We start from the raw sequence: 13,640 nt of genomic DNA on the forward strand, positions 1-13,640 counted from the left end.
GCAAACCCTCTGGCATCCACAGCTAAATGTCATTTTCTGAGCAAAACCATAAACTGAGTTCAGCTTTATATCATTTTAGTTTTCCTTACAGAAAGTTTTTGATGTTCGAACTGTTGAAACTCAGTAGCCCAAAAAGTTTGGTTACTTTTCTAGGACTAGAGAAGAGTATTAGTTCTCCATAGAACTTACACATTTTGAGTTTGGCACATGATCCTGAAAGGAATGGCTCAGTTTTCCTTTTAGGTATATACCACATAAAAGGAAAGAAACAGAAGTGCTCCCAGTCTTACTTTTTGTTTATTTAATGAAAAATGTAACTTCCAAAATAACTCCAAAAGTAAAATAGAAAACTTGCTCAAGCAAGACAGGGAATTTGTGTACCACAAAGTAGCTTTTGATAATTCAGTTACAAACAATAGAAAAAACATGCAAATACGCAAGTGGGCCAACATTTTTGGTTGCAAAAGGTGTTGAATATGCCTGACACACGTTGTGAGAAATGTGCTGGATGCCCAATTGTGAGAGAAGTTGCAGAAGTCTGCTCTTACACAACCAAGTTCAGTGTGTAAGGGGCTAACTATTGTTCAGTGCTGCCTCCTGGAAGGCAGAGGCCCATAGAATCTCTAACCCAGTGGCATGACTGAGGATGAAAACAATCATGCTCTCATCTGCCAAATTGTGTGGATGGTACATTAATTTTGTTGACAGCCATAACACAATAATAAAAAATAATAAAAAATAAAAACCAATAAAGTAGATTATAAGATGCCTGTATTTTCTTTCTAGTACCAGGTAAATCAACAGATCTTCCTAGTACAGAGATACAGGAGGTAGTGTCAACTAGAAGTGGAGAACTCTGTGTATGTAAGAGGAAATAACTCTTTTCTGCAATCTGAGGAATAAAATGTGAGGAAAGACAATAGTCTTCTGCCTTTTACAATCCTTTGCTAAAAAGACATTCCTGAAATCCATTCTTTTCTAACTCAATTTGAGAGCAGTAAGCTCAATTTTCACAGATTGGCAGAAGGACAATATGCATTTAAAGATATGGAAAAAGCGCAATCAAATCCCCCCCTTTTTCCTAGCCACACCAACTAGTTACCTCATCTTCAAGGAAATCAGGGACTTTTAGTGATGCAGACAAACTTGCTTGGATTGCATGAAGAAAAACGGACAAAATAGGAGAAAAAGATTGTTTGAGAGGTAATATTACCAAGGAAGACTATGGCATTTGAAACAGTTTTAATGATCAGTATAATCTGAGACTAGTATAGTATAGCATAGTATTTACTACTATAGTATACTACAGTATTTACTAGTATAGTATAGTAAAAAAAAAAAAAAAGCAATAGTAAAAAAACCTCTCTCCACTGAATTTTTGCATCCTTTAACACTTTTTTCATCTTTGTTTTGGAAGGGGGATTTATTCTCCATTTATATTAAATTTGGGAGATTTTTTAAATTATAATTATTTATATATGTCTCTGCATGTTTGGAATGTTTCTCAAACAACCTTTTACTCGTGGAATAACAATGTTATGGCCTCTGTAATTAGATCTTCCACATTGCGAAGGGCTTGTCGGATATCATGAATTACAGCTGAATTACAGATGAGGATATGGGTTTGTGACTGTTAAGGTACTATGCTGGGAAGATGTTCTGGTTCTCTCTGTTTGTAAATGTGAAGAGAAGGTATTAAATGCAAATGCCACAGCCACTGTGTTACTTGTAGGTTATGGTTTTATGTTTTTCATTCCACTGACTTATATTTGTCAGGTGCAGGCAGAAAAAAACAAAACCAAACCTTAACTCTTGTCCTAATGCTGATGGGACAGATTTCCTAGTCTATTCTACGAACAGACTATTTCCTATAGTCTGAGAAAAAACATATTAACTGCAATAAATAGGTCTTATAAAAGTTTTAAATCCTACTATAGCTAATCAGTTTGAACAAGACATTTAAGCTGTAAATAGCTTTTAAAAGTAAACAGAGCTTTGCACTAAATGACAGCTACTATTACATTTTCAGCTTCTGACTGTGAGAAAATTAATGTACCAAGAAAGTGCCTACTATTTAAAGACATGTTGCTCCAGACATTTTTAACAACTGAAGTGTCTTGTCATTAAATTATGCACTGTACATTAGAAACATATGTACCACTGGAAACCTTACATGACAGCACAGTCTTCAAGATCTGCCAATTTAGGATGCTGCTAAAACAGAAAACACAACATGAGCAACAGATTAGCTGGCCTACCTAAGATAAAAAGAAATGGAGCAAAGATTTTCTGTTCTACGATATCACTCTGTGTTAGAGAATTAACTAGTGGATTAAGATTTAATCTGAGGAATTTAGTGGTTTGAATTTGGAAAAAAAAGATTTAACAGAAAAATGATTATAACCTAATGTGATTAAGTCATATTGGAACATTACGCATAAATGCACATACCATTGGTTTTGTGAGGAGTCATTCAAGTCGTGCCATGATTCAAAACCAAAATACTGTAAACCAGTTCTTTTATTTATCTGGCATTGTTAGGATAATGACTTTTTTGTTTGATTTTAGTTAGCTGAGAAAAAAATTTGTCATGCTGTCAACCATTTTTATTTAATCTCTCATAAACTTTCATGTCTCCAAACTTCAGAATATTTGTATTATAGAAATATAAATTTCACTGTAAGCAAACTACCTTGTGTAACTTCATGTTGCTTCCCTCTTGTAAAAAAAACAGTGAAATCAAATGCTGCTTTGAAATTAAAAGGCGAACAAGAAAGCTAGCATAGGTGCCTTAGGTGGCTGATCCAATAGCTGTCAGTGTTCTTTATGTTCAATAGGTTTAAGTAAACAAGCTTTACACAGGAAAAGAGTTTATCTCAATTTTTTTTTCATTTTTTGAATATTTGTACTGACACATACTACAAAAATTTCTGGTCCTCAAAGGGTTGGATGTCACGGTCTTCAAGCATGGGAAAGAGTATGTGTTTCCTAAAGTGATGAAACTGATGCTACTCAGCAATGAATATTGTCTGGAGATTTTGTCAATTCTATCAATGAAAATTGATTTTCTGAGTGAAGGTGTATAAATCTTGCATCTAAAATTTGTGATTTTAACATAACATTATATTTTTTTCCTCCCTCCCTTTAATCTCTGGGCTGCTTCCCTTTGGTGATGGTGATGAAAAACAACCAGGACTTTGCACTCCTCCTCCCACCCAGGAAACAACCACCCCCTCTCCCACTCAGCTGTCTCAGATGGGCAGTATGAGTTGTGCTGAGATAAAGAACGCCAGGTCAGTATTGCAGGAGATATTTAGATGTCACGTAATTAATGCATTCCAGAGATGGGGGAACCAAAATATTAGCAACTGACTATAGGTTCACATTGTTCTGCAAAAGGATATAAAAGATTGTTGGAGACTGGAAAAACTGGGCAAACTGGGCAAACTGGTCTTTCAAGGTTGCAGGCAGCTTCTGGGTGCATGTCTTCCTCTCCCCCTCCCCTCCACCTTTCTCACAGGGATACCTGGGAACTACTGGGACTATTGAAGAGTGGGAACACTTTTTTGGATGGCTGAGTGAAAGAGCCAAGTTCCAGTCAAATATGGAGTAATATCTTAAAGTAACTATGTAAGTAATTTGTTGCTTCACATTTATGACTTCTGTAAGGCAAAAAAAAAATGTAAATCTGTGCATTTCTAGCCTGACCTACTTAAAATTCTTCAGACATAGACCGTTGACCAAATCTGAGATGAAGCAGACCTAGCCATACCTAGCCTTCCCCAAATTTAGAAAGAAAGAGGATGTCACTGAAGTTCATGACTAAATAACCTCATATTCAAGATCTGATTATACTATAATTCATAGAAATAGAAGAGAGTTGTATATCATACTCTGCATTGGTAATATTTACATACTGTGCTAGCAATAAACCTAAGCATAATCCTCCACAATTATTATCATATGTCTCTCATCCCTGGTCAAGAAACTTCTCTCAACGATTCTGCTTCACCCTCCTATGTTTTATTCTGCTCTCACCTCAATTTTAAGCAAGTCCACCAAAAGAGATATGGTTAGCTGAAAATAAAGCTAATGGCAAAATGCAGCTTTTGAAGAGGAGATTAGTTGTCTATCTCCAACATCAGTGATTCAAATAGCAAAACTGAAAGAAATAGCCTTGGAACAAACTGCACAAAATCTATCTTCTCTTGCAAAAACAGGACTACACAGAAGGTTGGGATGCAGGGTAGGAAAGACAAGAATTTAAGTTTCAGAATCTTTGAAAAAATTATGCATATGCCAGTGATTCATGAGAATAAGGCCAAATCTGCTGTTGAAAATTGCTGAGAACAGCATTCACTGGCATAGCTTGTAACAGGAAAATGCTACTTAGATTATAGACTTTAAAGCAAAATTTGGATCAAAGCACTTCATTATTTATGAATGATATGATAGATCGGCACTCAATGGATAACACATTCAGGATCAATAGCAATAACAAAACATACTAACTATAATATTAGATAAACAAAATAACATTCATATGCATATCTGCAGTCACATATGCAGACACAGATGTGGTCACATGCATATTTCCTCCCCCCACACACACAATTTTTGGGGATTGCAGTCACATTTTTAAGGTCCCAAAATTCATTTGATGAGACTATTAGAAAAGCATACAGTTTTTTATGTACCCCGAGTTAGATGCAAGGGAGAAATACTGACTATTCTCAAGAAGCCAAAACAACATAAAACTTTACTGGCCAATTGGCCAATTCAGAAAATCACAGAACTTTGTGAAAAGTTTAGAGCACCATTCAATCAACATAGAACATTTTAAAAAGCACTAACTTAGCCTATTAAACTTAGCAAGCTCCAAACCCATATGATTTTAAGTTACTGAAAACTCTAAGAAAAGTGAATTAGAAGAAGAAGCAGAAAGAGACAGAGAAAATGTAAAAAAGAACAAATACATCTAGCAGTCCTGGTTCCAGTGGTGTTCAGCTGACAGAATTTCCAAGAGGAGGTAGGCTCAGGACGCGTGCTTGCCGCAGGCTTTGGTTTAAATACCCTTTGGGCCTGCTGGGCCCTTCCCCCGGCTGGGACTCGCGGTCACTCGGCCACTGCCAGGCCCGGCTGGGGCCGCAGGGCCGGGTGTGGAGCGCGGCCTCCGGCGTGCCAGGGCCTGGCGGCCGCGGCGGGGCTGGGACACGGGCCCGGGGCTGGGCCGTGCGGGCAGGGCCTCGCCTCAGCAGGGCAAGGCCCGGCCTGCCCGGCCCTCACACACACAGAGATTCCAGCCAGCAATCCTCGCAGTCTCTCACAACACCCCACTTCTGGATGTGTATGTTTCCCTCTGTACCTGCACACCCTTCCTAGGGGAGATGGGTATTTCAGCATTACTTTCACCTGCACTACACCCTATGCCATGCTGACCCGTGTTTATTTTCTCTGATATTTTTAATAATAGTAGGCGTGTTTGCTAATATTTGTCTAAGCAATGGTTCCATATTCTGAGTGCATTTCTTTTATAAAATGCATATGTCAAAAACTATCAATTTTCGGAGAAAAAAACTGAAAGAAAACACACAATGACCTGTAAGAAGCAGATTTAGTTTTAGTAAAGCCTAGTATAATAAGCTAGTGACTATTCTCTAGGTTCTTCTTTTGGTTTTGGTAGATTTTTAATTTTTTTTGTAGCATAAACTATTATTCTTTCTGAATATATCACTGTATGGAGTTAGGCTTTGTCTATTCTAGGACGCCCAGTGATGTTTACTTTGAAGCAAAGTCAATTTTTGATACAATCATGAGGTCATGATTGGTAGCATCCTTGTAGAAGACCACCCACAATGAACAATCAGATATTCTGTGGTCTCAGCAAGGAAAGTATGCATTATCACTGTAATTGGACCTTAAGTAACTGCAGATTATTCTCGTGGACCAAATTAATCAATTTTTCTTGGATCTTAGTGGATAAAAACACAAACTATTTTAAGATAAGTTTTTCTGCATGAAGTTTAGCAGGAAGGCAAAGAGAAATCTATTTTTTCTAAACTCATATCAAGTGAGGGGCTGCCCATAGTCAGTGCAGGCCTGTAAGGAGTCTCTGTTCCCTGGCTGTATTTGTTCAGTTGCTCAGAAACTAATTTTTAGTTTTGATGAAAAATTAAAAAGCCAATTTATGCCTTTGAGGGTATGTTACTAATCAAAAATTTGATGACAAACAAGAATTAATAGTAGATCTGTGTAGCGGAAAACAAGAGATGAGGGGAAGAAGAGACCACAAGCAGTATATTAATACACTACTTATGGTTTTCCTCTCTGTTTCTTCCTCTAACTGGATGGTACTTGGAAGCTGTCAGAGACATGATGACGCATCCCTAGAGCAGTAAGAAGCAAGAACCTGAAATCTCGACTTTTTCTGACTTGAAAAGATGAACTAAATACAGGTTTTACTGGACAGCTCCAACAGAAGGCATTGGCTGAATATCTGCTGTTTATGTCATAATCAGATTTATATTCTGTTTTCATTGAACAGGGAAGAGTAATAATGTTGCTTTATGGAAACAGTTATGACTTAAGTGGAAAAGTTGTGAGAAAAAATGATTGTGCTAGGAAGGAGGAAGTGACTCTGAGAAACTGACATAGGGATAGAAGATAAACAGAGTCTTTTTGGTAGAGGTCTGAAGGAGAAAGTACTGATTTTCAGTAATAATTTCAAAATTTTCAGATAATTTTGTAGAACTAATAATTTCAAAATTAAAAAAAAAAAAAATTAGTACTGATTTTCAGGGTAGTGTTGCCAGTTTGAACATCAGAAAGGATAAGATGTCCCCTTTCTCTGCAAGCCTGATAACAACAAGGCTAAATTTTTAACTTGTGTTTTAGAAGGCTGACTTTCTAGGCTTGCAGACTGTTGTGAGTGTAAGCATGTGTTGCAAGAAATGGGCTATGTTATTTGTGTAGATGCCTGAGATATGAGAAGGTATTCTTACATTATGACCAGAGAAAAGAACCCTTTACTATGAAAAATTGATATATTTACCATTACTAAGGTGTTTCAATTACACTCCTTGGCTTCAGCCTCAGCAATGGATATACCTTTTCCTACTTAGTAATTTGAGATAGAAGGATTATAACAGAATCACAGAATCAATTAAGTAGATAAGGACCACTGAGATCACCAAGTCCAAATTATGACTCAACACCATCTTGTCAACTAGATCATGGCACTGAGTGGCATACCCAGTCTTAAACACCTCTAGGGAGAGTGACTTCACCACCCACCTAGGCAGCCCATTCCAGTGCCCAGTCACCCCTTCTGTGAAGATCTTCTTCCTAATGTCCAAATTAAATTATGTAGACTTTAATAAACCAAAGAAACTGGGACTTTTATTTTTGTTAAAGAATTATCCCTATTGAATGATCTTTCCCCAGCACTTTTTGCATTCAGATAGGCTGCAGTGAATCCACTGATAACAGAGTAACATGCCCTTTGGTCTAGTATGTATTATGAATGTGGTTTCAGATCTACAACTAGGCTCTATGCAAGGCTTTCTGTACAACAAAATACAACAGATGAAGGAGGATGAGATAAGAATAGAGCTGGGGATTCTCCACTGCATTACTCTTTATTCTGTAGCCACTACAGATCATCACAGATCCATACTTTTTTTTTACACCAGTGATCTTTTTGTTATCAGCTGTCTCATGAGCTGGCTTACAGGAGACTATTCTCTGGGATAATGCACAACAAAGCTTAAAGCCCATAGTTATTTTGTCCATAGCACCTGAGCATAATTTGGAGTATTTCACTTATAGAACCCACATAAGCATTATTGTTTACCTTGAAATAGCTGATAATTTAATTTTCTGTGACATAATGGTATCTTCTGTGTCATTGCAGAACTACTAAGTTTCTGAGACGTAACATACTATAAGATTTGAATTTCTGCTACAATGTGGAGTAAAAAAAAAAAAAAAAGAAGAATGTCCAAATGTTTTATTTTCGAAATTAATTTATTTGGATTATTTATTCTTACAAATCACTAGTGATGTAGAAATAAATTATATTTCTGAGAAGTTTTAACTGCTGAAGTTTAGACCATTTCCTTAATAATGAAACACTTCTAGACTCTTGAGCAAGCCTAATGCTGCCAAATTTCCCCTCCCCTGACCTCTACTCTTTCTGAGCCTGGCTGTGTTTTAGCTAGAGAATGCTGAGATCTGGATTTCATTGTCAAGGAATGCCTTGGAAGGTAAATTTTTGCAGAGGTAATTGTTTGGTTTTCAAGGCCTCTCCATTATAATTCTTCAGCTTTTACTTCCAAATGGGGAACAGAAGGAGTAATAAAAATGTGCAAAATGTATGTTCTAAGGGAGAGGTGAGTAGGTAATGTATCACAAATTTTAACTGCATACAGTTACAAGGAAACCACATTTTGGAAAATCTGACACAGATCCCTTGTTGATATTTTCTTTTTACTTTATTCCCTCACACTTCTAAGAAAGAAACACATGCTGTAATGCAGATAAGAGAAAGATGATGGACTGACAGCTTTATATTAGTAGGGTATGGACTTACTCACTCATGGATCAGTCAATAAGGACAGTCAGTAATGGTACCCACCTGAAGTCACTGGTGAAGGCTAGATAGGGAATTTGAGTGAACTGAGAAATTTTTTAGTCTTATTAAGGATGAAGCACACTGCTTACTTTCCAGCTTTCCTGACAGATGCAGCTGAGGCCAAGATTGAACGGTGATTGACAAAAGTATATAAAACAGTAAGTCCTTGTACTTTGGGTGAAGTCCTTGGATCTTGGGTGATGTAGCATGCCTCTTTGAGGCATTTTGATGAAGACACTAGTGTAAAACAAGAGCAACTGGCATACTTATCAAGCTAATGAAAAACTAAGAGACAGTTGCAACTCATCAGTAAGGACTAGTAGGGTTCATAAAGATTTCCTGAGGTCCCTAAGAGGAAACAGGGTACTTTTCTAAATGTGATGTTCCAGTGGGCATTACAATGGACATAACATTTTCAGTACAAAGAAGAATGGGCTGTGAGCTACGCTGACGTGAATGGGCTCATACACTACATGAGATGCACTGCTCCCACTTCAGTTAAGCATATATGGGATGTCCTGCTCAGGGAATCATGATTAGTCACTTTGCTTACTTCTAGATGACAACAGATAGTTTAGACCTCAAAGAACAAAGTAATACCTGGAAGCTAATTCTCTTTTCATATTTACCTTACTTCCCATCCCACATAGGTGTATTTTTGTTAAAATAGTGTACAACACACATTGCACAGAACTTGGGGATAGAAGACAAAACTACCAACAATTATCAAAAGACCCCAAAATCTTCTGAGGGTTTTGAACAAGGAATTAAGACTATATTATCTAGAGTTTCATAACTCTAGCAGAATTGTTGAATTTTTTTTCTGATAAAATAAATTGTTGTACTCCTTTAAAAAAAACTACGTAATTTTGAAAATATTTTTAAGTAAAGATATTTAGGACGTCTAAGTTATTTTATGGGAACAGTTGTTAGGAATCTGTGTGAAATCAGAAGGCAGACGAGAATTTAAATTCGAACCATCTTGTTTGGAAGACTGAAGTCAAAATCAAAGCTTTTAATCAATCTAAATATGTAATAGTATTGAAAATTCTTCTTTTAAAACTGTATCCAATTTTCCGTTGTAAAAATAATATATGGGTTTTGCTACACTTGTTAAATTCTGCTTGCTCTATTCAGACAAAGCGCTAGTATTTGTTTTTTTCTTCTACCATTGATTCATTTAAAACCCTTTTCTAAAACTGTGTTTTGTTGTTCTTGCCATGAAATTTAATAGGCCACTTGCCCATCTCACAAAGAAAATGGATACGCTACTCCTTAGCTCCACAATGATTTTGCACATAAAAATTCATCATTTACCCAAGTATCTTTGACTGTCCTTTGTGACCTTCACAAAGGTGAGGTGATTTTGAAGGCAAATGGGTCAAACCCTTCAGATTTTAGAAGGAAAGAAACAAACTAATTTGCTGTATGATAATTTAAATATTAGGTTATGGTCTTCATTGAGTAGAGACCAATAAGTTATCATCAAGTCCAACTCTCTGCTCCTCTGCAAAGACACCAAACTAAAACTAAATCATATAGCAGTACCCAGATATTCTTTGAACTCTCACACCCTTCTCAGACTTTACTCTTCCAAGGTGACCAAGCCAAGTAATCTCAATTGCTATGTAGAATTCCTTCTCTTGGGACCTTTCAGCATATTCATTACTGTCCTCTGAACACTTTCTAATACTTTGACATCCTTCTAATATTTTAGCACTCAAAACTGCACACAGAACTCACAGCAAGGGAAATCCAGCACAGAAGAGAGAGGGACAATTCCTTCCTTCAACTGTCCAGCAGTCCTGTGCCTGATGCACTCCAGGACACAGCTGACCCTCCTGGATGCCAGGACTCTGCTGACTTATATTCAACTTCCAGTTGACCCAAAACCCCAGAAGCCTTTCTTTGTAGCTTCTCTCCAGTCTCCGGTTTTCCAATTTGCAGGTATAACCAGGATTACGCCGTTCCAGGTAGAGAATATTGCACCTATTAAAATGCACACTGTTCAGGATTGCCCAGCCCTCTAGTCTATCCAAATCTCTCTGCAAGGCCTCTGCACCCAGAAAGAAGTCCAAAATTCCTCCCATCTTTGTATCATTGACAACCTTTCTTAATGTATATTCGATTCCTGCATCCATGTGATTTGTAAAAACAGTAAAAACCACTGACTCTAAAACAGCCTTCAATTTGAGTCTCTCAAATGATTGTTATCAAACAGTATGCACTCTCAGACATTTATATATACAGCAGCAAGCCCAACCATAGAGCTAAGTCTAAGGCGCATACAAGATTCATGGGGATTGAAACATTGTGACTATTTGCATGGATAATGAACATAGCTTTTTCAAGATCTGAAAAACCGTACCTTGAATTAGTTCTTTAAGTACACCTTCTTTTTCAGTAAACCTAAAAAAGGAAAATGTCCCCCAAATCTTTTAAATCTGGATAAATTTTTAGCCAGAAACAGTAACACTGGTTTGCACATTGTAGTAGAATGTGAGAAAAAAGGTAAGTTTGAAAAACAGCACTAAAAAGCAATAGTAATTCTAATAAATGCTTTAAGTATACTCTCTTTTACATGTTGTGGCTAGTTAATGTCATCAACTGCAATACGTTTCATCAAGTAAAGAATGTTATTAATTTGTCATTCTTTTGTGAATCATTTGTTTACTTGCCATTTGTTTCTCTTTCAAAAAGTTTGCTAATTTCCAGTTTTTGCCACTATAAATATCAATACCTATCAGTACTTTCTTTTAAGAAAATTTGCATTTATAAGTTCAATTTTCATTGTCTTTTTTTAATCTTACCCTTGACATTCAGACATCCTAAACTTTTTAAAAGCTTTCATGCATTCAGATTTCCTTTGTTTTTTTACTGCTTCTTCGTGTAATTCAACCATTACTTTTCTGAGTTTGTCTTCATTAAATCATTACTTATACTTATTTTGTAAAGAGTTCCTAAAAGAAAATGTGTGTAGTGCATCTGATGTGCCTTTCTGTGTGACCAGTTTTCAGTAGATATGATGGATGCTATGCATATAACCTTTATTGTGAAGGCATTACATACACTTCATCTGTTTATTTTGTTCATTCAGCATTCCAAGAAAAGAAAAAGAGAAAGAGAAAGAGAAAGAGAAAGAGAAAGAGAAAGAGAAAGAGAAAGAGAAAGAGAAAGAGAAAGAGAAAGAGAAAGAGAAAGAGAAAGAGAAAGAGAAAGAGAAAGAGAAAGAGAAAGAGAAAGAGAAAGAGAAAGAGAAAAAGAAAGTGGCCAAAGCTTTTTATTTTCCTTGGAACAGGACTTTCCCATAAAGAACTGTGTTCATTGCTCTTGGTCCAGGGATTTTCAGTACCTGATAGAATTAGTGTGAACCTAGAAATTTAGAGTGAAATCATTCATATGAGAACCTGATGTTTGTATTACAACATTTCATAGTCTTTTTTAATTCAGGCAATTGGAATGCTCTTGGCTTCTTTCATCCATACGCTCCAGGAGTGCTCCATGATATGAATCAAAATATAAATGGAGACAAGTGGAATATTTGTTTCAAGACCATACTCCTGATCCAAACAAAACACTAAAGTAGATACATCCATAAACTGCTGGTTCTGCTTATCTGATTTCCTATTTCTTGCTAATATTTCCCAAATCACTGTTCTCCTTTGCATATCTGAAGCTTCTCCCTCTATAATTATTGATTGCCTTGTTTTGTGGAATGTTTTGAAGTAAGTTTACCTGAAATCTGATGAGTCATGTTTAGGACATTATAGAGGTAAGTCTGGGGAAAAAAGGCTAAATTTCATGGAATCATAGAATAGTTTGGGTAGGATGGGACCTTTTAAAGGTCATCTGCAGGGAGATACACTAATAGGTCAGGTTGCTCAGAGCCTCATTCAGCCTTTCCTTGAACGTTTCCAGTCATGGTGCATCCCTCACCTCTCTGAGCAACTTTTCTCATTGTCTCACCATACACAGTGTAAAAATGAGCTATCAGCCTAAAGCCTTTCCCCCTTGTCCTATCACTCCATACTTTTGTAATAAGTCTGTCTCCCACTCTGTAGACCCCTTCTAGGTACTGAAATCCTGCTATATAGTCTCCCTGGACCCTTCTCATCACTGGGCTAAACAGTTCCAGCTCTCTCAGACTGTCTTCACAGGAGATCTGCTCCAGTTCTCTGATCATCCTCATGGCTTCCTCTGGACTCACTCCAGCAACATGATGTCCTTCTTGTGTTTGGAGCTATAGAGCTGGATGCAGCACTCCAGCTGAGGTGTCACCAGAGAAGAGCAGAGGGGCAGAATCCTCTCCCTCATCCTGCTGTCACACTGCTTTGCATACAGCCCAGGGTGTGTTTGATTTTCTGAGCTACAAGTGCACATGTACAAGTACTTCTTGTAATCCCTTCGTCCCCCAGCCTGTGTTGATACCAGGAGTCGCCCTGACTCATGTGCAGCACCTTGCACTTGGCCTTGTTCATACCCAGGAGATTCCCATGGACCCAGTTCTTAAGCTTGTCCAGGTCCCTCTGGAACATCCTGTTCCTCAGGTGTCAAGAGAACCACTCAGCTCAGTGTCATCATCAAATATGCTGAGGGTGCACTTACACTATGTCAATGATGAAGTCTTCAAACAATACTGGTCCCAATATAGACTGCTGAGGGGCACCCTTTGTCACCAGTGTCCATTGAGATACTGAGTCACTGACCTCTACACTACGGATAAAATTGTTTAAACCACATATTCATTGAATGGTCCATCCATCAAATCCATCTCTTTCCAATTTAGAGAACAGGATATTCTGGATTTTGGGTCTGTGTCAAAGGCTTTACGGAAGTCCGGATAAATGACATCTGTAACTCTTCCATGTAAATGACATCAGTAACTGTCCACAGATATCCACAGTCAATCCATCATAGACCACTGGATTGGTCACGTAGTACTTGCTCTTGGTAGAGCTGCACTGACTATCTCTGATCTCTGCCCTGTTCTCCTTCTGCCTTAGTACAG

The 13,640-nt window shown here is 37.4% G+C and overlaps 2 long non-coding RNA genes across 2 annotated transcripts in view; one reads left to right on the forward strand and one right to left on the reverse strand.

Annotated features, from left to right (window-relative positions):
• Positions 1-5,236, reverse strand: part of LOC147648409 (uncharacterized) — a 45,428-nt gene extending 40,192 nt beyond the window's left edge. Inside the window, exon 1 of the long non-coding RNA XR_015281191.1 lies at positions 4,977-5,236. This is a non-coding gene — a long non-coding RNA (uncharacterized LOC147648409). The remainder of the gene's footprint in view (positions 1-4,976) is intronic.
• A 17-nt stretch (positions 5,237-5,253) lies between these two features.
• Positions 5,254-7,389, forward strand: LOC147648410 (uncharacterized). Its single transcript, XR_015281193.1, has 2 exons — positions 5,254-5,347; positions 6,362-7,389. It is a non-coding gene; the product is annotated as an uncharacterized LOC147648410 (long non-coding RNA).
• The last annotated feature ends 6,251 nt before the right edge of the window (positions 7,390-13,640 follow it).

Source organism: Cyanistes caeruleus, chromosome Z, assembly GCF_971803275.1.
Source record: "Cyanistes caeruleus chromosome Z, bCyaCae1.hap1.1, whole genome shotgun sequence".
Lineage (NCBI taxonomy): Eukaryota > Metazoa > Chordata > Aves > Passeriformes > Paridae > Cyanistes > Cyanistes caeruleus.